At 45.6% G+C, this 23707-nt stretch overlaps 1 protein-coding gene across 3 annotated transcripts in view; it reads right to left on the bottom strand.

Moving 5' to 3' along the window:
- LOC146863644 (protein mab-21-like 3) overlaps positions 1-23707 on the bottom strand; it is a 240614-nt gene that overhangs the window by 27662 nt on the left and 189245 nt on the right. Inside the window, exon 5 of one of the 3 annotated variants that reach the window (XM_085627727.1) lies at positions 7383-8029. The exons of the other annotated variants lie outside the window; for them this stretch is intronic. The gene's annotated coding sequence lies outside the window, so the exon portion shown is untranslated. Of the gene's footprint in view, positions 1-7382; positions 8030-23707 lie in introns of those variants that run through there. 3 annotated transcript variants of the gene reach the window in all.

Below are 23707 nucleotides of genomic sequence, written 5' to 3'. Positions count from 1 at the left end.
CACCTTAATCCTCACCCAGTCACCTGGACTCAGATCATGGGCTTGCTTCTTCTCAAGTGTGGTAGCTTCTTCTCCAACCTGGTGAAACACAGAATGAACTGCGTCAGCCAGGCCTTTACAGTAATCCAAAATCATGTCATCAGTTATTGTCATCAATTTATTCACAGGTACGAATGCATGGCGCATTGCACGTCCCATAATGATTTCATGCGGACTCAAACCTGTAGTTCTATCTGGAGTAGATCTCATAGTCATCAAGACTAGAGGCAGAACGTCTGGCCATTTCATGCCAGTGGCTAAGCACATTTTCCCAATTCTGTTCTTGATTGTGCCATTAATCTGCTCAACCACACCAGAAGCCTCTGGTCGGTATGCACAATGTAGCTTCTGCTGTATCTTTAATGCTTCACAAATTAAACCAATGAGTTCATTTTGAAAGTGTCTACCTCTGTCAGATTCAACTGTGACTGGAAACCCAAACCTAGGAATCAACTCCCTCAACAGTAATTTTGCCACTGTTAATCCATCATTCCTCCTTGTCGGGTAGGCCTCCACCCACCTTGAAAACAAACAGACTACCACTAGGACATACCTTAGTCTGTTCACTTGGGGCATTTCAATGAAATCAATTTGCATTCTTGTGAAAGGACCTCCTTCTCTGCCAATTGTCCCTAGACTCACCACTGTCTTTTTCCCAGTGTTAAACTGCTGAGAAATGCTCTCCGCAATTGCCCTAAACTTTGCATTGTACCAGGTTTGTTTGAAGGACCTAATCATCGCGTCCCTCCCCAGATGTCCCTGGCCATGATACATCCTTGCCATTGACGACAAAATTGAGTTTGGCATCACTGGTCTGCCATCTCTGTAGACCCAAACATGGTCTGTTTCCCTTGGAGCACATCCTGCTTTAACCCAATCTTGTTTTTCTTCCTCTCCTGCCTCATCTTGTAACTGTTTCACTTCATCCCACGTTTCTAGGACATTAGTAAACATCACAGAAGGGAAAGACATTTCCTTTTTTTCTCTTTCCCTGTTAATTGACTGATTTAGCTTCGCACAATACTGTGCCACATCGTTAGCATATCTATTGCCAACAGTGATAAAATCCTCTCCTGAAACATGTGCTGCACATTTTACAACTGCTAACTCTTTAGGCAGCTGTATCGCCTCAAGCAATTTTCCAATCAGCTCAGCATTCTTTATCGGAGTTCCACCCGATGTCAAGAAACCTCTTTGTAGCCACAGTTGGCCAAAATCATGCACCACTCCAAACCCATACTGACTATCAGTCAACACAGTTGTTCTCAAATCTTTCCCAATCTCACAAGCTCTTGTCAATGCCACTAATTCAGCAACTTGCGCAGATTTTACTCCTTTCAATGGTGATGCTTCCATCACCTCTGAAACTTTGCACACTGCATATGCTGCACATAACACACCATTATCATTTCTCAGGCATGATCCATCCACAAACAGCACATGATCATTCTCAGGCAAAGGAACATCCTTAATATCTGGTCTTGGTTTCGTACAGTACTCAAGCACATCCAAACAATCATGATCATCTTCCATTCTTATACCCACATTCTCAATATCTGGCAAGAGTGTCGCTGGATTCACATTCGTACATCTTTCAAGAGTCACATTCGATGCTCCCAATCACTTTCTCATACTTAGTTAACCGACTATTTGACATATGCTGAGTTCTGCTTCTTGTCAAAAGAATTGCCACATTGTGAGGTACGAATACCCTTACAGGATACCCCATTATGATCCCCTCACTTTGCTCCAGGCTTCTGCATGTTGCAGCCACAGATTTTAGACAACCTGGTAAACCCACAGCTACAGGGTCAAGTGTCGATGAGAAGTACGCAATAGGCCTTCTCAATTGTCCATGTTTCTGGATTAACACTGAAAGTGCACATCCATTTCTCTCACTGCAGTACAGTTCAAACTCTTTTTCATAGTCTGGCATACCCAGAGCTGGAGCTTCACACATTTTTGTTTTGAGCTCTTCAAATGCTGCCAATTGTTCTGCATCTAGATCCAATGGATCTGTCATGTCACTTTTTGTCAATTTAATCAATGGCTTTGCTATCAGGGAAAAATTAATTATCCACTGACGACAATATCCCACCATACCCAGGAACATTCTCACTTCTCTCTGAGTTTTTGGAGCTTTCATTTCTCTGATTATTTTGATCCTGTCAGTAGTCACCTTTCTCAGACCTTTCTCAATATTATGTCCAAGATAATGCACCTCTTTCTTACAAAACTGCAATTTGGCTGGAGATACCTTTAACCCTCCATCTGCCAGATGATTCAGTAAAGCTATGGTATCCACTTCACAAGCTTCACGTGTCTTTGATGCCACAAGTAGGTCATCAATGTATTGCACTAGCACTGAACTTTCAGGCATGATCAGACTTTCCAACGATCTCTTCAATAACTGATTGAATATCGAAGGACTCTCCGTATACCCCTGTGGGATACGACACCATGCTAAAATACGCTGGCCAAACCTAAATGCAAAAATCGGCTGGCTGTCATGATGCAATGGAATTGAAAAGAATGCATGACACAAATCAATCACTGTATACCACTCAGCATCATGTGGAATTTGATACAGAATCACTGATGGATTTGGCACGATGGGACAACATGCCACCACAATCTGATTAACCTTTCTCAGGTCCTGTACGATCCTGAACTTGCCATTAGGCTTTTTCAGTCCCATTATCGGTGAATTACACGGACTACTCAATAGTTCTCTCAGGACTCCTTGCTGAATCATTTTCTCAATTATAGGAGTTATCCCTTCAATTATTTCTGGTGTCATTTTGTACTGAGGAATGTTAGGATATGCAATTCCCTCTTTCACTGCAATTTTCACTGGATCTACATTATTCATCAATCCCACATCTTCTCCTGTAAAATCCCAAACTGCTCTTTTCACTGTGTCTCTCAACACTTGAGGCAAATCCTCCGGATTGAACACTGGAAATGCTCCAATTAACTCACTTTCTCTATTTTCTAAAGTCATTAGATAGAAAACATCATCATCTGGTGTCTCAAAAGCTATTCCATCTGGTGTACAGAAAATCGTGCAGTTCATCTTGCATAATAAGTCCCTACCTAACAGGTTCACTGGACTCGTGTCACAGACAATAAATCTGTGCATGTCTGAAAATTTCCCTATCTGTACTTTCACTGGTTCAGTAAGACGTGTTCTGTTTTGTGTATTGGCTACACCAACTACTTGGATTGTTTCATCCGAGAGAGGAAGATTTCTAACATCTGTTGACCTGACAGTTGATCTTGTCGCACCTGTGTCTACTAAAAAAGTAACACCCTCTTCATTTATTTTCCCATCCACAAATGGTCCTGCCTGGTCTATTTCTAGAGTTGCACCAAGTATGCACTCTTCTTCCTCTCCTCAGCACCGTCAGTAATCACCCTCAGACTCACTCCCTTCACTCTTTAACAAGTACTGTTGTACCTTGTTAGTACGTCTTTGTTTGTTTACCTGCTCATCATTGAAGAATCCCGAATCCTGACTGTACTTTTGTACCCCTCTATTCTGCGGTAAAGGTGGTTTTGGCTCTTGACTCTGCTGCTGTCTCACAACTTTCTGCTGTTGCTGTTGCTGCTGGTTATTCCCTTCATTCTGCACCTGTTGATTTAAGGATTTACCCTCATTTAATGGTGGATTAGGACATTCAGACCTCCAATGTCCCAGTTGGCCACAGTTGTGACATGGGAACTTTTTCTTTGCTTCCTCAAGACTTCCCCTTCCCTTTCCTGCAAATCTTGGTCTATTCCCTGTATTATTTCCTGGATTATTTGCCTGTTCCACCAACTGTGCTTCCTGTCTTTCTGCAACTTTCACCTGTGCCCACATTGCTTTTTCCTTCAGCTTTCTTTGCTTTGCTTCAATTTCATCACTGAAATATTTTGCATGTCTCAGAATCTCATCTACTTTCTTACTCTGCCAATCCACTGTGTTTTCACGAATTCTCTCACCAATTTCAGGTCTAAGACCATATACAAATCGGTATACAAAATGACTTAAATCCTTGTCACCTAGGTGTTCATCTCCACTGAATTGTTTAAAAGCCAGTATCAGCCTTTCATAAAAAGCATGAACTGATTCTTTTGCTTCCTGTTGTGTTCGATCTATCTTAACCCAGTCTGTCTCTTTTGGGGGAACTTTACTCTTCAGGTATACCATCACCTGATCGTATTTTCTCATCACTTCTGGATCTGGTGCCCCTGTTCTCGGATCTCTTGGATATTCCTCACTAGGCCAACTCACAACTATTTTACACTCAGTCCACAAGTCTGCTGGAACAATTCTATCAAACAGACTATTCAGGTCAACCCACAGCACTTTTGACAATTTCACAAACCTGTCTACCTGCCTATACCACTCGACGGGCTTTTCTCTCAATCGAGGGAAATCATTCGTAAATGATAAAATATCCTGTCTGGTCCATGGAACATGTACATATCCTCCTCCAGGTATTTCTCTCATGGGAAACTGCTCCACTGGTTTCTCTTTTTCTCTCACTGGAAATGCTGAGTAAGTTGTTCTATCTTCAGATTCATCTCTCTTTATACCACCTATCCTTCCACTTTTCTACATCACCCCATCTACGCAATAATGCCACCATTTCTTTAATCTGTCCTGTTCTACCAGAATTATTCAAATTCTCTATATCCTTCTCCGTGAAATCCATCCTGTACGTTTTCTGCAAAGCCTTTACTTTATCAATGTCAACTCCTTGCTCATTTGCTATTGCTCTCAGTCTATCATGTGTATTTTTCGCTCTCCATGTTATACTTTTACACATGAACAATAATTCACCATCATGATGACTTTTCAGGATCTCCGTTGGAATTGTTCCTGTCACAAGCTCTTCTAATTCTATACGTAATTTAACCACATCAACAATTTGTGAATCTTTATCCTTTTTCTGAAGAACCTTCATCCAGTCATTTAGGTCATCAACTGTTATTTCTGCTGTCTTTCTCACTGGAACCCCTTTTCTCTGTGGTTCTAAAATTGGCATTCCTTATCTACTAGAATCACTAACATCCATTAATTCACTACCTGTGTCATGTCTTGTTTGTCTCAGGTCATTTCTCCCTGTTCTTTTACCTGAATCTCCTGAAGGACCAGCTGAATTATTTGCAATATATGGAACTACCAGCCCATTTTCACCTGCTCTCTGTCCGTCAAACATAGGAATTACCGGACCTATAGTAACTGGCACTGTAACAGCTTCCATATTCATCGTTAACTCTCTAATTTTCTCAGTCAGTTCTGTTGTTGTCTTTGCTAATTGTCTGGCATTTCTGGCATTTTCCTCTCTAAAAGAATTACTATTTTTTGATTCCGGTGTCATTTTTTCTTTCTCAACTGTATCTCTTATCGGAGAAACAACTGGTGTACTCTCTTCCGATTCTGATCTATATGGAGGTGGTCTCTTGTACATCATATCATTCAAGACCTCATCCTCATACTCTCCATATCTTCTCCTATCTGTCTCAGAAACCCTTTCTTCTGAAGGAGCCGAAGCTTCAACTGTTCTCATTGGATATAAACCATCTGACATGGTAGCATCTCGCCATCTTTTCATTCGATCCTGATGTGTCTCACGATCATGTCTCCTCCCAAACATATACCTGTAGTACCCTCCAGACCTTTGCTTTTCTCGATCATGTACTTCTTCTTCCCATTCCACTAAAGCCTCGAACTGTGTAGGTCTCGGCTTCGGGTCCAGATGTGCCATCTTTTCCCGTAAATTTCTCAACACGGCCAGATTAAATGAACCATGTTCTGGGAATGCTAAAACACCATCTTCTTTAGTATACCTGACCCAATTCTGCAACCATATACAGGTATGTAATCCATATTTCGCAACCATGAAGGATGCAGGTGTTTTCGCTGGAGGTAGTAACTCACCCTCTCGTCTTAACCTCTTTATCCTTACTAAACCACTTCTTAACCTTTCCAAAGAACGTCTTTTTCTTTTTTTCTTCTTGATAATACATTTTAGCTATCACTTATTAAACTCTTTAGGTTGAAAAACTCAATTCTCGTTAACGCACCAGTCCTGGGGCATCTACGTCACTAAGCAGCTCTTCCAATCCCTGCGCGACTCACACTAACGCACCAATCCTAGCGCGAACCCTACTCTGAGTCACTATCCAATCAGTGCGCGAACCTCCTGACGTCAGCAGCCGCTGCAGTCTCTGTCTCCTGTTTCTGTCACTCGTCTACCCCTCCTTTACAAAAACTCTCAGTAGACTTCGTGTGTCAAAATTTCTACAAAATCTATTAGTTACAACATAAAAACATTTCCATTGTCTGCTTCGCTAACCACAGAATAGTAAAGAGAATCTATTTCTCAAGAGTCAACAACTTTACATACATCTCATAACTGTTTCCTCTAGGACGTATCCAAAAGAGTCTTACAATCAATAAATGTATATGCATTCACGAACATTCATACGAGAAAAATATAGTACATACACACAGAATCCTGCTTTTTGAGAACAGCGCACAATCTGCCTCTGTACAGAATTATAACTCACAATAACTAAGCAGCTTACCTCTGCCCAGTTCTGCAAACAAGCTCAGAGAATACCTATTACTCCTCCCGCAATAAGCTTTAACGGCAATCCTTATGGATCCCTGGGACTTAAGACCAGAGTTTCACAGATAACCTTCACTACGATACACACTCCTTATATACCAGAAATATATTCTAATAGTAACATACAATAATGTCACTGATTCCGAACCCAGACAATGTGAACGCGCAACTTCAATTGTCACACGCAATTCCTTACAATCCCGCCTTTCCCGAGAGCAGCATATACACCTTCCTCTGCCCTACTACGGAACTGTTTCCAGCTTCCAAGTTCCAGAAGCACTACATATAACTCAACATTACGACTCCAACATTTATTATTAGTACATATACCCAAAACATCAAAATAATTCAATAATCAATAAGCTAGTTTACAAGCAATCTTATCTTATCTTATCAGATCAAGACAACCATCTAAACCATCCTCTGCTACCAGAGAAATTGATACAGATCAGGGTATTGGAAATATGCCCACTACCACGGATAGAGTAATCTTCACAGTTACACGCACATGCATTCATCATACACTAGGGCCCATTTCACTAACATACGCTCCAATACTCTACCAGCAGCAAACCTGTGGGAAGAAAACTCCTAAAGCACCCTGCATCTATATCTAGGCGATAGGACCAGTGGCTGTCTAACATAATATAAACAATCTATAAACAATAATCAAAAAGTCTTCAATAAATGACAAGGAAAGAAACAACCAACACCATGTTTAAAAGTTATATTGCTTTATCTAAAATTAGTCAGAATAAAGTCAGAATAAATCATTTCTCATAGTTACCTATTCTAACTAGTGTCAGAACGGGTCAGGACCAGTCTCTCGAAAAGTCTTTTCAGGATAAGGTCCTCAGCATCAGTCCTCAGCAACGCAAGTTCACGCAGCAAGGCGACGAAAGAAAGAGTGGGGAGAGCCCTCCCTAAGCTAACATTTTATAATGCAAAATACAATGAAAACCCACATGAATTAATCAAGTAAAATTGTATCACTGAGCAGAACGAGAAGGAAGGGATGTAACTTTGCAACATCCTGAAATCTCCGCTCAGGAAAAGTCATAATACACAAACCTCGGAAAAAGAACCAAGGATTTGAAACTATTAAAGTTCATTTCCCTCGGCAAACCGGCTTTAGCACAGAGTTCTTTGTTCACCAAGGACAAATCATTTCTTTTGGAGATCCTCCAAGCTTGCTGATGTCCTCCCGGAAATTTCCATATAAGGACTACGGTCAGTTTTTCTGTAACCGAATTCCAGCAGGGGTCTCCCTTGTCACATCATAGATTTCGCCTGCACCACAGCTCAGCCAGGCTTCAAATTATTCTCAGTTATTTTCATAAAGGCCTCCATAGGCCACAATAGACCATCTTTAATTAAAGAGACAAAATAAAGATTACTACATCATAATGATTAAACAGTGTTAACCCCACTAACACCCTTATGTGTATGCATTTATCTAGCTTTGCGACATATAGAGCATTAATTCAGACAGCGTTTTGTGCTCAAAATAAATAGCACACAGCAACGTTTAAACATGAAAAACTTGCACGTTATTGTGAATACATAAACAGCACACACATGCTAACCCTTGTGTAACCTTCTCTTATGTTAAGACAAACAGATTGGTTAATGAGACGCACTTGCACAAGACAAATAATTAGTTGTTAATTATTAATTAATTAATATGACGCATAGACATGCCAGAGCTTCAAAAGCCCCAGAATTTTCTAACAGAAAACTCTGCTCCAGCAATAGCATCCAGCGTGAGGTGGCAAAGATGCTGGGGGTGATAGAACCTTCCAGCAGCCCGTGGGCTAGTCCAGTGGTGTTGGTGCCGAAAGCGGCCCCACCGGGTACGACGCCAGAACTTCGGTTCTGTGTGGACTACCGGGGGTTGAACTCTGTCACGAAGACAGATGCTCACCCCATCCCACGTGCAGACGAGCTGGTGGACCGGCTGGGAGCAGCCCGGTACCTCAGCACCATTGATCTGACATCCGGATATTGGCAGATTGCCATGGCCGATGGAGCAAGGGAGAAGACAGCATTCTCCACCCCCGAGGGCCACTACCAGTTTCGAGTGATGCCCTTTGGGCTCAAAAATGCTCCTGCCACATTCCAGCGGTTAGTGAATCAGGTACTATCTGGCCTGGAGTCCTTCTCAGCAGCCTACCTGGATGACATAGCTGTCTTCAGTAGCACCTGGGAGGACCATCTGCAACACCTCCAGGAGGTATTGCAGGCGCTGCAACGCGCTGGCTTAACCATTAAAGCCAGGACGGAATTGACCTCAAAGAAGCAACCTCGCAAGGTCATATGGACAGCTGCACGCCAGGAAGCCTTTGACACGCTGAAACATGCGATGTGTACCGCTCCAGTACTAGCAACACCCGATTTCAGCAAGGAATTTATTGTGAAGACCGACGCCTCAGAGCATGGCATAGGTGCGGTGCTCTCGCAACTCAATACCGAGGGCCAAGATCAACCAGTGGCCTTCATATCCAGAAGACTCCTCCCTCGGGAACGGCGATGGAGCACCATTGAGAGAGAAGCCTTCGCGGTGGCCTGGGCCCTGAAGAAGTTGACACCATATCTCTTTGGAACTCACTTCCTTATTCAGACCGACCACCGCCCCCTTCGCTGGCTCATGCAGATGAGAGGCGAAAACCCCAAGATGTTGAGGTGGTCCATTTCCCTACAGGGGATGGATTTTCGGGTGGAACATCGGCCCGGAGTTGACCACGCCAATGCTGACGGTCTCTCCAGGTTTTTCCGCCTTAGTGATGAGAACTCCCTAGAGATTGGGTAGCTCTCCCCTCTTTCGGCTGGGGGGGACGCATGTTGGACCTGTCAGCCCTAGGGTGGTCTCCCCTTCTATTTTTGATCGTGCCTCATTTTTTCCACCCTCATTTTTATGTTGGACTAGGTCTCCGGGCGCCTTTTCATTGCCAATCAGTGTTAAGGTGCAGGTGCTCCCTTCTCCCAAGATGGCTGCCACAGACCCCTGCTACTGCAGAGTGGTCTTTCATAGTAGCACCCTAGCTGCCAGGAGCTGGCTGGAACCCCACAACAATGTTGCGACCTGGAATGTGCTGGAACCTTCTAGAGGGGAGGTGGGGTTTTATTTTTTCCGCCTTGGCTAGAGGTCACCTGACCTAGGGCTACTTAAGTGAGGGAGGGAACTTTTTGAGTTGAGTTGGCCAGTGGGGTGAAGCAGAGCTGGAAGAATCCACGCAGGAGTGTAGGCGGTAGGGCCTAGCCAGGGACTTATGCCTCTGAGAGTGACAGGATTTAGGTGCTGCCTCTTAAGTGAGTGAGGGACCCTGTGAAACCCACTGATCTTGCCGAGCAGTAGGAGGACCCAGAGAACCTCTGCCCAGCCTGACTAGGAAGGACCTAGTCACCCTCTCCATCCCTACCCCCCTGTAACAGAACCCCTTAAGGGCGCCAGACACATCTGCGCCAACAAGACTTCATCTAACAGCTGAGAACAGAAACTGAAGGCTGAGACTGCGTGTCCAGACCAAACTCTGAACTTATATGCTAAGCGCTGAGACTGCGTGTCCAGACTGACCCCTGAAGCCGTATGCAAAGCATATTGAAGAACTACCGGGGATCGACCAGGTATTAGCGCTGTGACCCCTGCGCTCCCAGACCTGGCCTGGGACCCCCGGCAGCGTGCTCCGCTGAGCACGGAACACCCATCCTTAACTTGAGCACCCCCCAGTGACGTGGAAGCCAGCGCGCTCACCGTCGCGGCCCGGAGGCCGGAAGAAGTGCCCTGCAGAGTCGTGAGGCCCGCGGAGAAGCCCGGGGCCCCGCCGCTGCCGTCGCAGCTGCGTGAGAAGGTAGCGTGGCCGGGGCCGAGTTCCCTCATCATCGCTGGAGCGGCCCTCCCAACGTCGAGATCGAGGTAAGCCCGGAGGCTGGGATTGACCCCGGTGCGCCCCCTACTGGTTGGGAGCCACACCGCACCCTGAGCCTGGGTCCCCTCTCCGTGGGAGTCCCCCCTCTGTCATCGCGACGGAGAGACCCCGCCGAGGGATCCTTTCCTGGTGCCCCCCTTGACTGTACTGAAGTGTGGTGCCCTACGAACTGCACCGGAGCCCGAGAGACTCGCTCCGCCAGTCCTGTGCGCTCCCTGCTAACAGCCCGTGTGAAGCATTGACTGTCCTTGAGTACGAGTAGCGCTATGTCATTCATGCCCCGTAGTGAAATGCTCAATGTCACTGCTTACGAGTAGCGCTCTGTTATTCAGGTTCCATATTGAAGTGCTACGTGCTATTGATTACGAGTAGCGCTCTGTTATTCATGTTCCATAGTGAAGTGCTACGTGCTATTGATTACGAGTAGCGCTCTGTTATTCATGTTCCATATTGAAGTGCTACGTGCTATTGATTACGAGTAGCGCTCTGTTATTCATGTTCCATATTGAAGTGCTACGTGCTATTGATTACGAGTAGCGCTCTGTTATTCATGTTCCATATTGAAGTGCTACGTGCTATTGATTACGAGTAGCGCTCTGTTATTCAGGTTCCATATTGAAGTGCTACGTGCTATTGATTACGAGTAGCGCTCTGTTATTCATGTTCCATATTGAAGTGCTACGTGCTATTGATTACGAGTAGCGCTCTGTTATTCATGTTCCATAGTGAAGTGCTACGTGCTATTGATTACGAGTAGCGCTCTGTTATTCAGGTTCCATATTGAAGTGCTACGTGCTATTGATTACGAGTAGCGCTCTGTTATTCATGTTCCATATTGAAGTGCTACGTGCTATTGATTACGAGTAGCGCTCTGTTATTCATGCTCCATATTGAAGTGCTAAATGTCCTTGATTACGAGTAGCTCTCTGTGCTAGATGCCCCGTTCTGAGGTCGTCACCGGTTAGCGCGCCTAGCGCTATAATCACCCCCCTAAGGCGCTACAGGAAAGTGAAGCGCGCGGGTACATCTACGTGAATGGTAATTGTATCTCAGGCAGTACTGATATTCATGAATTGCATTTATGGTATGACCAACATTTATAGCTCCTGACTGACATGTACATCGCTAGGAATTGTATTATCAGCTTATGAAATGTACTGCTACCTCATGAACTGCATCTAACGATCTACTTGGATAAACTTGAGTATTTACATAACTTCTACAGTGTGGCGTCCCTTATTGTGTGTGTTCCTCGTTTCATGAGAGGTGCGTGTTGTATGGTTGCTTTACACACAGACCTTTGGTGGCCCGACCGCTCGGGTTACGTTACCGCCCCATAGGGCCTGGAGACCCCAGGTCCTACAGTCCTGCTTACAAAGCATGAGGGTTTTGAGTCTGACTTTAGCACTAAGGTTGATTTACCAAATAAGTGATTAGATGGCCCTGGACTGTGTTATTCCCCAATTTGAGGTCTGGAACTTGAAATATTGCAAAACTGCTAAAATCTATACCCCATTGTATCATTTCTACAAACAACCGCAATGGACCGCACTCCGCTAGCTCCTCCTCCGGGTCGCCCCAAGGGAAGCTGGTACATGAAGTTCTTGAGTGGTTCACCCCAGTGGGTGCAAGTAAGTACTTGTTGAACTGATGATCTCTGATGGAGTTCTTGAGTGGTTCACCCCAATGGGTGCAAGTAAGTACTTGTTGAACTGATGATCTCTAGACCCGATACATGTCCCGGGTTTTAAAATATCGCCCGAGACATGGCTCGGGTTTCGGGATAACTTCCCTCCTCAGTAGAGAAAATAGTTAGGGGTGGAAGAGAGGGCCGCCAAGCAATTGTATCATTATATAGAATTGCATGCGTGCCTGATTTTTGCTGACATTATAGAGTCCGAATGGTGTCTACCACCTAGAGTTCCATGATTACCAGACCCCTACCGACCTTATAGAGAGTTCTATCAGTGTCAGGGGAGAACACGTGATCATCTAACAGTGATGTTATGATAACCAGATGAACAATTTTGATATATTTTGTTGAACAAACATTGTTCTATTGTTTTCCTTTTGTTCTGGAGCATAAATGGAACCTCTTGATGAATGACAACGATGCACGAAATTCATTGAGGATTCAAAGATTGAACATTCAATTAATGATTGAAATAGATAAACATAAAATGCAATTATTAAGGATTCAATAATCTTGGTTTTCCAGCGAAAGAACAGTTGGATGATAGATTGATTATTTATTTGAGTAAAACTGTGGAACCATTGAACCCCTGTTGGGGAGACAAAGGAGTGTCAGGTGACACTGCACTTGTATTGGGCAGGGCAATAGAGGGCTGTCTTTTACTTTCACAGCTTCTTGCCCATACGGCTACCTAGGGCCTACCTTAGCGGTGACCTGTGTGTAATAAAATGGGAGTAAAAGGCTTGGCAAGTGGTTTTAAATGCCAAGTTAAAGTTGCAGTAAAGTGTGCACACAGGCCCTGCAGTGGCAGGCCTACGACAGGTTTGAAAGCCTTCATCTGTGGGTGGCACAAGGAGTGCTGCAGGCCTACTAGCAAACACAAGGAGATGATGGACGGAGCGCTGAAACCTTTCAGACACTCACCCCCAGTCACAGATCTGGGTTGAATCCATCATCATTCTTTAGCTCCCTCAGCCACCTCAGTTCAGACCCAGCTATATGCAAATCAGTCTTGACCCTGTGCCTCATGGGAACAGTCCAGCCCAAACTGCCAGGACATGTCTTCCCTGGACCCGAAACAAGCTTCCTAGGACCGGTTTCAGAGTAACAGCCTTCTTCAGCCAGGCTTGCTTGAATCCAGTGGCAAAGTGGACAAAGGACCCACGTCTGGGCATACCCTGCCAACTTAAGGCGAACAAAGCAAACACACGGAGATGATGGACGAAGTGCTGAAACTTTTCAGACACTCACCACCAGTCTACTAGCAGCATTTAATTTACAGGCCCTGGGTATATGGTATACCACTTTATAAGGGACGTAGATTAAATATTCTAAACAGGTGCAAACCAATCATACCCTGTTTTAGGGGTGAGAGCACATGCACTTTATCACTGGTTAGTAGTAGTAAAGTGCCCCGAGTCGTAAAGCCAACAAAAAGGTCAGAAAAATATGAGGAAGAAGGCAAACAATTTGGGGATAACCCAGTAAAAAGGGCCAGGTCCAACAATTATAAATATTAGTAGCTATTTGATCGCCACTAAGCAAATATTAAAACAAGTTTTCTGTAAATGGCATACATTGGAAAGCATGAATTTTGTTTTTTTAATATGCGGTACGATGGACTTCGATACAAATGGATTAAAAATAAGTTTATTTTGTATGGGGTGGAACTCTAGGGGCACCGCCCAATGAAAAGTAAGTCTAAAATTGAAAATAAATGTATCAGTCAGTTAGTTGGTCTCCCCCCTAGCACCCCACTGTTTCACTTCGACTTGATCGGGGCATTAGACTGATTGCAGAAGAAATAAGACCGCTGAATTTTTGGCCATGCTTTTGGGCTACTCTGGAATCGATTTCATACAGGTCTGAGGTAAAACAGGTAATGGGTGTCCCCGGGGCAGGGAACTGACCCTGGTTTACACACATTAGGGATGTGCATGTGGAGTTATGGACAGTATCAAGTCCTGCAACACCCAGGAATGAACTCTCCTTCAGGGGAGCTCAGCACTAGGCTCTCTAGCAGTGACTTTCATTAGAATTAAAGATTACTGTATCTCAGAGTCTTCCTAGATGAAGTTCAGGCAGCCCTAGCTAGGAAACTGTATGTACAATTTAGGCGTGTGTCCCTCCCTCTGCGCTCTTTTACCAACAAATGGGCAGGCGCCGTTCCCGCAGCGTGCCTGGCCAGAGGGGAAGCTGAGGGAACGGAGCTGCCCAGCGTACACAAAATTTAGATCTAGATGGTTGGTACAGCTGTGCAGAAATCTGGGGACCTCTCATTGCACAGAAGCATTTAGGCTTCTGAAATACGATACCCGACAATCGATGATACGTGCTGGCTCAAGATTCCTGTTTTCTATGTGGCGCGCGCGCGCAAGTCCCTTTGGGTCTTCAGTATTCCAACCTAAGCCAAACCGTTGAGTTTTTGGGGAAGGCCCAGGTCACTTTTGGTCCATGCTCGCTTGTTCTAATAGCACAAAGGTCTTCCATGGGGCAAGGATTCTGGGCAGAGGAGGGAGGAGTCGAATTGGACTTTCTGCCATTAAATTATAGCTGCATTATAGGAAGTTTTCTGAAAATGGTTGAAAGATCCGGCCCTTTATCTGAGTGATTTAACTACTTGGATTTGAGGCTACGCAAGTTATGCTTGGGACTTTAGTACTCACACCTCAGCCAAATTGCCGTGCCCTCTGGGGGAGGTCCAGGCCAGTGCGTGGCGCGTGCCCGCCTGCTTTCGTAGTTTAAAGGCTCTCTATTGGGCAGGAAGTTTTGGCAGCGGAGTGAGGAGACCAATTGGGCCTTTTTAATCTATAATTGCTCCTTAGAAAACTCTTTGCAAATGGTCCGAAGATCTCGCCCTTTTCTAACTGAGTTTTTTTTTAAGCAGGATTGTTTCTTATTTTACCAAGGAAAAATTTAAGATTTCGTTTTATATTTTTATCTGAATATATTATATGTCTTTGTGGCCATGGCTGAAGAAGTATTTACTGAGGTGGACAGAAACGTTTTAGAAAACGCGGTTTTAGAATTACTGCCGCTGACCCCGGGCTATGAAGAGTACTGTCCAACTAAGTGAGTCAAACATAAACTACTTTTTTATTCTTTTTAATCTCGATGTACATAAAGAGACTCACACTCCTGGTGGAGACATTTTCCATCTGTACAACACTGCTTTGAACCATGTAAAAGCAGACTGTGTTTACATCAAACAATCACGAGTCCCAGGATTAAGTTAGAAGGCGTGGAGTAGACATCCAGCTTGGCAGACCCCTTTAGCCCAGTGTTAAGGATTTTAGAGGGTTTATTTTGTTTCGAGCTCATTGTCCCTTCAGAGGACGTTATGTTATGTTAATATGTTATGTTAATAATTTCTTATAGCGCGCACGTTCACCAGGAGGTTTCATGCTTGAATGGACATTTCTTGGTAATGGGAATGTGCACTTGAAATGGTGGCTATTTTATGTACTGTATGTGTGTAAAGCTTTTGCACTTTTATGGTCATTTGACTGAAATAAAGTATTTTGATGATGAATATGCGGTTCGAATGACTTCGATGCACATGGATTAAAAAGAAGGTTATTTTTATTGCAAAAAGCTGAGTAGGATGATTCTACCCTTTGTTAATACACTTCAATTAAGAGCATTTAAAAGAGCCGTGAAGGGGTACAGCCTACTCTTTAAATGTTATATTTAATGTTGTGTAAAATATTATTTTTTTTTTAAATATTTATTTTAATGTTTTCACTTATTATATATAATTTATTTTTATATTTAAGGTATATATATATATGACGAGGATTCCGCCTGAAGCACTCCTGCACGCCAACAATCTTGAAGGAGAGCGGGAACAAACGGGAACCGACCCAGATTGCGAGTGAGTAGATTGTTTTATTTAGTTCACAGCACTGCCTGCATGACGCGTTTCAGCCTACCAGAGGCCTTGATCACATCAGTACAGCCTACTCTTTAAATGTTATATTTAATGTTGTGTAAAATATTATTATTTTTTTTAATATTTATTTTAATGTTTACACTTATTATATATAATTTATTTTTATATTTATATTATAGGTATATATTGAATATGCTACTTACCAGTATGCATCTGTTCTTGGCATGTAGGGCTGCTGACATTCATATCTGTGCATAGATCGCCGCCTAGTGTTGGGTCCGGATGTTTGCACGTTGTTGTCCTGGAAGAGTCTTCGAAGTATCACGAGATAGGTGACTCCTCCCCTGGACTACAGTGGGCATGGGCATCCTCTCCATCCTCAGATTGTTTTTCGCCATTGTGGCAGTGATGGAGTAGATACAGAAAGTGATGACCATGCTTTACAGTAATTCTGAGAGCTGCAGCTGCTACAGGCGCCGGGGAGGAGGGAGGGCGATATGAATGTCAGCAGCCCTACATGCCAAGAACAGATGCATACTGGTAAGTAGCATATTCAGTTCAAGGCATGTGGGCTGCTGAATTCATATCTGTGCATAGAATATATAGCAGTGCCCTCTTATTAGCGGCGGCTACCAGTGCCAGCTGCAGCGGTCTGAAAAAGAGTTTTGAGAACAGCCTGTCCTACAGCTGCCTGCTGTTTTGATTGCACATCTACACAATAGTGTTTGGTAAATGTATGTGTAGTGGACCAGGTGGCTGCTCTACATATATCATGCAAAGGAATGTTTCCTAGGAAAGCCATGGAGGCCCCTAACTTACGTGTTGAGTGGGCTCGTGGGGGAATCGTTAAAGTGCGTTTAGCCTTCTGATAGCAGATTTGAATACATTTAACGATCCATCTGGCTATACCTGCTTTGGAGATAGCGTTACCTTTGTGGTGTGGGGCAAAGGCAACGAAAAGTTGTTTTGTTTTCCTAAAGGGTTTGGTCCTGTCGATATAATACATGAGGGCCCTTTTTACATCTAGTGTATGGAGTGCCCTTTCTGCGACAGTCTGTGGGTTTTGAAAGAAAACAGGCAGTTCAATAGTTTGATTCATGTGGAACTGCGATACCACCTTGGGCATGAATTTGGGGTTGGTACGTAGTACGACCCTGTTGGCGTGAACCTGTATAAATGGCTCTTGGACGGTTAGTGCCTGGAGTTCACTAACTCTTCGTAAAGAAGTTATCGCCACTAGGAAAGCTACTTTCCAGGTAAGGAATTGAATCTCGCATGAGTGTAGAGGTTCAAAGGGTGGACCCATCAGGCGTGTGAGGACCAAGTTGAGGTTCCACATTGGGGCTGGTGGGTGGCTAGGTGGAATGACTCGTTTGAGTCCTTCCAAGAATGCTTTGATGGCAGGCACTCTGAATAGAGAGAGGTGCTGCCTGGTTTGTAGATAGGCTGATATTGCGGTCAAATGGACACGTATAGAGGTGTACGCCAGATTGCATCGGTATAGGTGTAATAGGTAACAAATAATGTTTTGGATGGATGCGTCTAGCGGGTTAATGTCATTATTATTGCAATAAATGACGAACCTTTTCCATTTGGCTGCATAGCAAGCTCTGGTAGTGGGTCTCCTGGCCTCCTTAATGATGTCCATACAGTCAGGTGGCAGGTTTAGGTAGCCAAACTCTAGGACTTCAGGAGCCAGATTGCCAGGTTCAGCTGTTGCGGATCTGGGTGCTGAATCTCTCCATGGTTCTGCGTCAAATGCTCGGGTTTGACCCGCAGCCTTTGATGCGGCACCACGGAAAGTTCGAGAAAGGTGGTGTACCACGGCTGGCGTGCCCACGTTGGAGCAACCAGGACGAGTGTCAGTGAGTGTTGTCTGAGTTTGCGTGCCACCAGCGGTATCAGCGGTGCTGGTGGAAAGCGTACGCAAATCTGCCGGACCAGTTCATCCATATCGCATTGCCCTGCGACTGCGGATGTGGGAACCTGGCGGCAAAGCTTTGGCATTTTGCGTTTTCGCTTGTGGCGAATAGGTCTATCTCTGGATGACCCCACTGCTGGAAGTACGGTTGGAGTACTGATGGGTGTAACTCCCACTCGTGCATGTGGTGGCTGTGTCTGCTGAGCAGATCCGCCATCTGGTTGTCCTTGCCGGGGAGGTGTTCCGCTATGAGGAACATGTTCCTCTGAATGGCCCACTTCCACATGCTCTGAGCCAGATGAGACAACTGTGGAGAGTGTGTTCCTCCCTGCTTTTGTATGTAGTACATGGCGGTCATGTTGTCCGTCCGGATCAACAGGACTTTGTTGCACAAGTGTACTTTGAACGCTTTCATTGCGAGGAAGATTGCCATCAATTCCAGAATGTTGATGTGCATCTTCCTTTGTTGTGTAGTCCATAGTCCCTGCACTGTGTAATTGAGTACATGAGCTCCCCATCCCTGGAGAGACGCGTCCGCTGTCAGTATTATTTGTGGAACAGGCTCTTGGAACGGTCGGCCCTTGCAAAGGTTTTGTGGATTCCACCAATGCAGAGAGTTGTATGCCCGACCGCTCACCAACACTAGGTCTTTCAACTGTCCTTGAGCCTGATTCCACTGACGTGCTAAGCACTCCTGAAGCGGGCGCATATGTAGTCTCGCGTGTGGGACTATGAAAATGCAGGAGGCCATCATGCCTATCAACTGCATGAACACTCGCGCGGGAAGGGAGTGTTGTGGTTTGAACTTGGAAATCAGCATTTGCATGCTGTTGATTCTCACTAAATTTGGCTGAGCTGTGGCCGCCAGAGTGTCTATAGTCGCACCTAGGTACTGTTGTACGTGTGCGGGCTGAAGATGGGATTTTGGGTAATTTAGTGAGAACCCCAGACTGTGAAGGAGGTGAATGGTGCGGGACATGTGGCTGGCACATTGCTGGGCTGACTTCGCTTGAACGAGCCAGTCGTCCAGGTAAGGGTAGACGTGTATGTGCTGCCTCCGTAGATGTGCCGCCACAGTAGCTAGGCACTTTGTGAACACCCTGGGTGCTGTTGTCACGCCGAAGGGAAGGACTTTGAATTGGTAGTGCTGCCCCTGAACAGTGAACCTGAGGTATTTCTTGTGTGAGGGGTGAATGGGTATGTGGAAATACGCATCTTTGAGGTCCAGTGTGGCCAGGAAGTCTCCCTGCTTGAGCAGCAGGAGGACTTGCTGTAAAGTGAGCATGTGAAAATGCTCGGAAAGAATGTACCGGTTCAGGGGTCTCAGGTCTAATATAGGTCTGAGTGACCCGTCCTTTTTCGGTATTAAAAAGTACAGGGAGTACACCCCCGTACCTTGCTCGTGGACGGGTACGACCTCTATTGCGCCTTTTAGTAGCATACTTTGCACCTCCTGCTGTAAGAGCGTTAAGTGCTCTGAGGACATAGGACGGTTTTTTGGAGGTATTGTGGGTGGAGTTGAGGTTAATTCTAGGCAGTAACCGTATTTGACAATATCTTTGACCCACCTGTCCGTGGTGATGGAGTTCCACGTGGACAGGAACCTTTGTAGCCTTCCCCCGACAGGTGTTAGGTGGTCGGGAGGAAGGGAGAGGGCGTCACTGCTTGTTCTTGGGGGAGGACCTGGTGTTGCCGTAGCTGCGTCCTCTGCCCTTTGTGCTGGAGCCACGATATCCACCCCGGGTGTTTTTATCGTAGGTGCTTTGTGTGTTGCCCTTGTTGTACGTTTGCTGTGACCCCTGTCCTCTACCTGCTCCTCTATTTCCGGGGCGACGAAAGGAGCCGCTCCGAAAGGACTGCGTTTGTAGGGCCCCCATGGACTTTGCAGTGTCTGTGTCCTTTTTTATTTTCTCTAGGGTGGTGTCAACCTCCGGCCCGAATAAGTAGTCGGGGTTGACAGGTTGGTTGAGGATGTTATTTTGTACCTCAGGTTTGAATCCGGAGATTCGCAACCAGGCGTGTCGTCGCAACATGACGCTAGTGTTTATGGCTCTGGCAGCTGTATCCGCGGCATCCAGTGCACACTTAATGGATGCATTTGTGAGCAGTTGTCCCTCCCTGATGAGGATCTCTGCACCTTCTTTGAATTGTTCAGGGAGATTTTGGAGTAGTTGTTCTAATGTGTCGTAGTGCGCTCGATCGTAGCGAGCGAGGAGCGCCTGAGTATTGGCAATGCGCCATATGTTAGCTGCCTGGGCGGCAACCCGTTTGCCGGAGGTCTCTAGCACCTTGGACTCTTTGTCCGGGGGAGGAGCATCACCTGTTTGCGAGTGTGCCCTCTTGCGAGCATTCGCAACCACAATGGAATCCAGAGGCAACTGGCCTCTAATGTAAGTGGGGTCCCCAGGCGCCGATCTGTATTTCTTGTCGATCCTGGGGTTTATTACTCTTGCTCTGGTGGGTTCCTTGAAGATGTCCTTTGCTGGTTTGAGGACACCTTTCAACATGGGCAGAGTCTTTATATTCCTTTCTGAGGATGCAAAAGTATCCATGAGAAAGTCGTCCTCGGCGGTGTCAGAGTGAAGTTGCACCCCATGATTGGCCGCAGCACGTTCAATTAGAGCGTTGAACGCGGCAGTGTCCTCTGTGGGAGAAGTCTTTGCTCCATAGAGTTGTGGGTCCTGTGCATCCATAGGTGCACCTGAGTCTACAGGGTCATCCCAAGCTTGATCATGGTCCTGTTGGCCTTCAGGGTCCATCTCTCCAGGGTAGGGGACGTGGTCACCTATGTAGTCCTCCAAAACATCTGTGTCGGAGTGTGTGGGAGAGAAGGACTGTGGATCCTGGTAGGGGGAATGGAGAGGTTCGTAAAGAACTGGTTCTGAAGCCACCGGCAGCTTTCTCTTAAGCGGGATCCGGAAGGAGTCCAAAGCTGGCTCAGAAGTGATTCTCCTTTTATGGAGCATCATCCTGCCGGTGTCGGCGTCGATGAAATGTGATGGAGACGTCTCCGCAGGAGAGCGTTCGGCAGGCGTGATTGTGGTGTGGGTGACCCGTGTCCTGATTTGGAACAGTTTCGGGGCCGTGGATGGCGGCAGGCCAAAAGTAATGTTGGCCGGTGCCGAAGAGGCTGTTGGAGCTTTTATCGGCTCGGAGCCCGACGTGTCCTGGAGGACTGTTTTGTTCTTGGTGCGTTGCGCAGCAACGGGTCGCACCTGGAGCGCCATCGATTCCTGTGCGCCGACCGGTTCTGTAGAGGCGGGCGTGGACTTCTTCGGCGCCGGTGAGTCGTCGAGTCGAGGGGCGGTAATGGCCGTCGACGTCTTCGATGAGTGCGCCTTTGGTGGTGCTGTCGAAGCGGTGTGAGACGCAGCAGGCAGTTTGCCCTTTGGGGTCGGAGCCGATTGCGTCAGTGCCGGGAGCCGAGTAGGTTTGGTGGCACCGAAGGTCTTTTTGCGTATGTCGACTCCGACGTCGGCCGCTGCAAGCTCGGCACCGAAGTCTCGTTTGGTGCGCTCGGTGCCGACGGGCTTTGCTGGCATCGAAGGTGTGGTGGGCCTCGATCCGACCAGCGTCACTTTTGGTTTCGGTTTCAGTTGAACCAATACAGCTTTTGGTTTCGGTTTCGAAGAAGGGAAACCAGCCGGTTTGGGTATTAATGGCTGCCGCTGAATGTCCGAGGCCGGGCCAGAGGGCGGGGCCGAAAAACTGCGGGATAGGTCTTGGGTAAGGCCCGAAGGCGATCCCTCGACCGGAGCCATAGACTGGCGCACTGGGATATCCTCAGTCTGTACGGGTAGGCCTTGCTCGTCACCGGAGCTACTCTCTTCGTTCCCTAAGGCCTCATTGTAGTCTCCTACCTCGGTGTCGTCTTCATCTCTGCGAAAGAGGCTTTCCTCGACGTCTTCCGATCCGGAGTCATGTTCGGAAGCGGGACTGGAGGGTAGGTTCTCCACGTCTTCGACATCTTCGTTCTCGGCGCTGAAGATGTCGGCCGGGGCCGGTGCCGCTTGCTGCGCTTCGAGTCTCGCTGCTAGTCGATTCCGGAGAGTCTTCTTGGATCGGAATCGGGCACAGTCCATACATGTAGATTCGTCGTGATCCGGTGAAAGGCATTTGTTGCACACCGGATGGACGTCGATGTGGGGATATTTCGCATTACATACAGGACACCGCTTGAAAGGTGTCCTCGATTCCATCGTCGATGACGGGTCGATGGTCGGGTAAGATGCGAAAAAGTTGGTTATGGAAGTTAGTAAACTAACAAGATACTATCGATACCGATCGGGAACAGTACCGACGCGAACTAAAGGCCTTTTGGCCTAGAAAAAGTTTTTCCTAACTTGAGTCAAGATAAGCACATCCGAACCCAATGGCGGAAAAAAACAATCTGAGGATGGAGAGGATGCCCATGCGCACTGTAGTCCAGGGGAGGAGTCACCTATCCCAGGATACTTCGAAGACTCTTCCAGGACAACAACGTGCAAACATCCGGACCCAACACTAGGCGGCGATCTATGCACAGATATGAATTCAGCAGCCCACATGCCTCGAACATATATATACATATATATGCAATTATATTTTAAATTATGTTTTTAACATTTTATAATTAAAAATATTGATTATTTTTTAATATTATTAAGTTAATATACATAAAAACATTTAGAAATGCATTTTTTTTACATTACATTTATTATTTATTAATTTTAACTTTTTTGATTGTTTTTAAGTATGTTTTACTTCATTATATTTATTATATAATTATTTTTATATTACTTTTGAGACATTTTAAAAAGTCAATATTTTAGCAAACTAAATTTTTAACAACGATATTTAGGATTCAATATTTTTGTACTTTCCTGCTTGTAGGTAGGAAGTCGATATTCTGTCACTCGATATTTTTACCTCGATATTCTGGCAGCTCGATATTCTTCTCCTCGCTTTAAATGCAATAGTAAATGTCAAACATCTACAACTGCAGGTAGTGAGTTCAGAGACCACGATGGCACCAATGACGAAGCGCTACGCGAACCCCTCACAGGCGACAACAAAACGCGACCCTGACGTTCTTTGTTAAGTTGTGTCAGATAATCCTCACACTTACACCTGTTGTGCAAATAATCATTAAACATAAACTCAGATCCAGCCTCTTAGGTGAACCAGGGAGAAGTGTTCACAAGAGTTTGACTGTCTCAAATGAAAAGTTAGATCATGGAGAAGCAATTATTACCCCCCCCCAAGTAGGTGAGATTTAGTTTCTCATTCGCTACCATTGGCAATATTTTATGCCTATAAACCCGTGTGATATGTGAACACCTGAAAGATTTTCTTATGCATTGCTATTGTAGGCTTCAGCTGTGTGTTTGATCCGGTGGGTCACCAAAATAAACCCAAATCACAGTTACAAATGGCATAAACCAGGGATGTGTGTTGGCGCCCTTACTCTTTTCACTTTAGGTATCTGACTTTTCACGTTTTATAAAATATTTCAACCCTTCCTTCCGAATCAGGGGAATCATGAAAACTCTGGACTAATGTATTCTGCTGACTTGGTGCCAGTAGAACCCCCGGGGGGGGGGGCGGTAGCAGAGACCGTTAAATGCATTAGCG

Source organism: Triturus cristatus, chromosome 2_1 (genome assembly GCF_964204655.1).
Source record: "Triturus cristatus chromosome 2_1, aTriCri1.1, whole genome shotgun sequence".
Taxonomy (NCBI): domain Eukaryota; kingdom Metazoa; phylum Chordata; class Amphibia; order Caudata; family Salamandridae; genus Triturus; species Triturus cristatus.
This window is presented reverse-complemented; position numbering and strand designations above follow the sequence as displayed.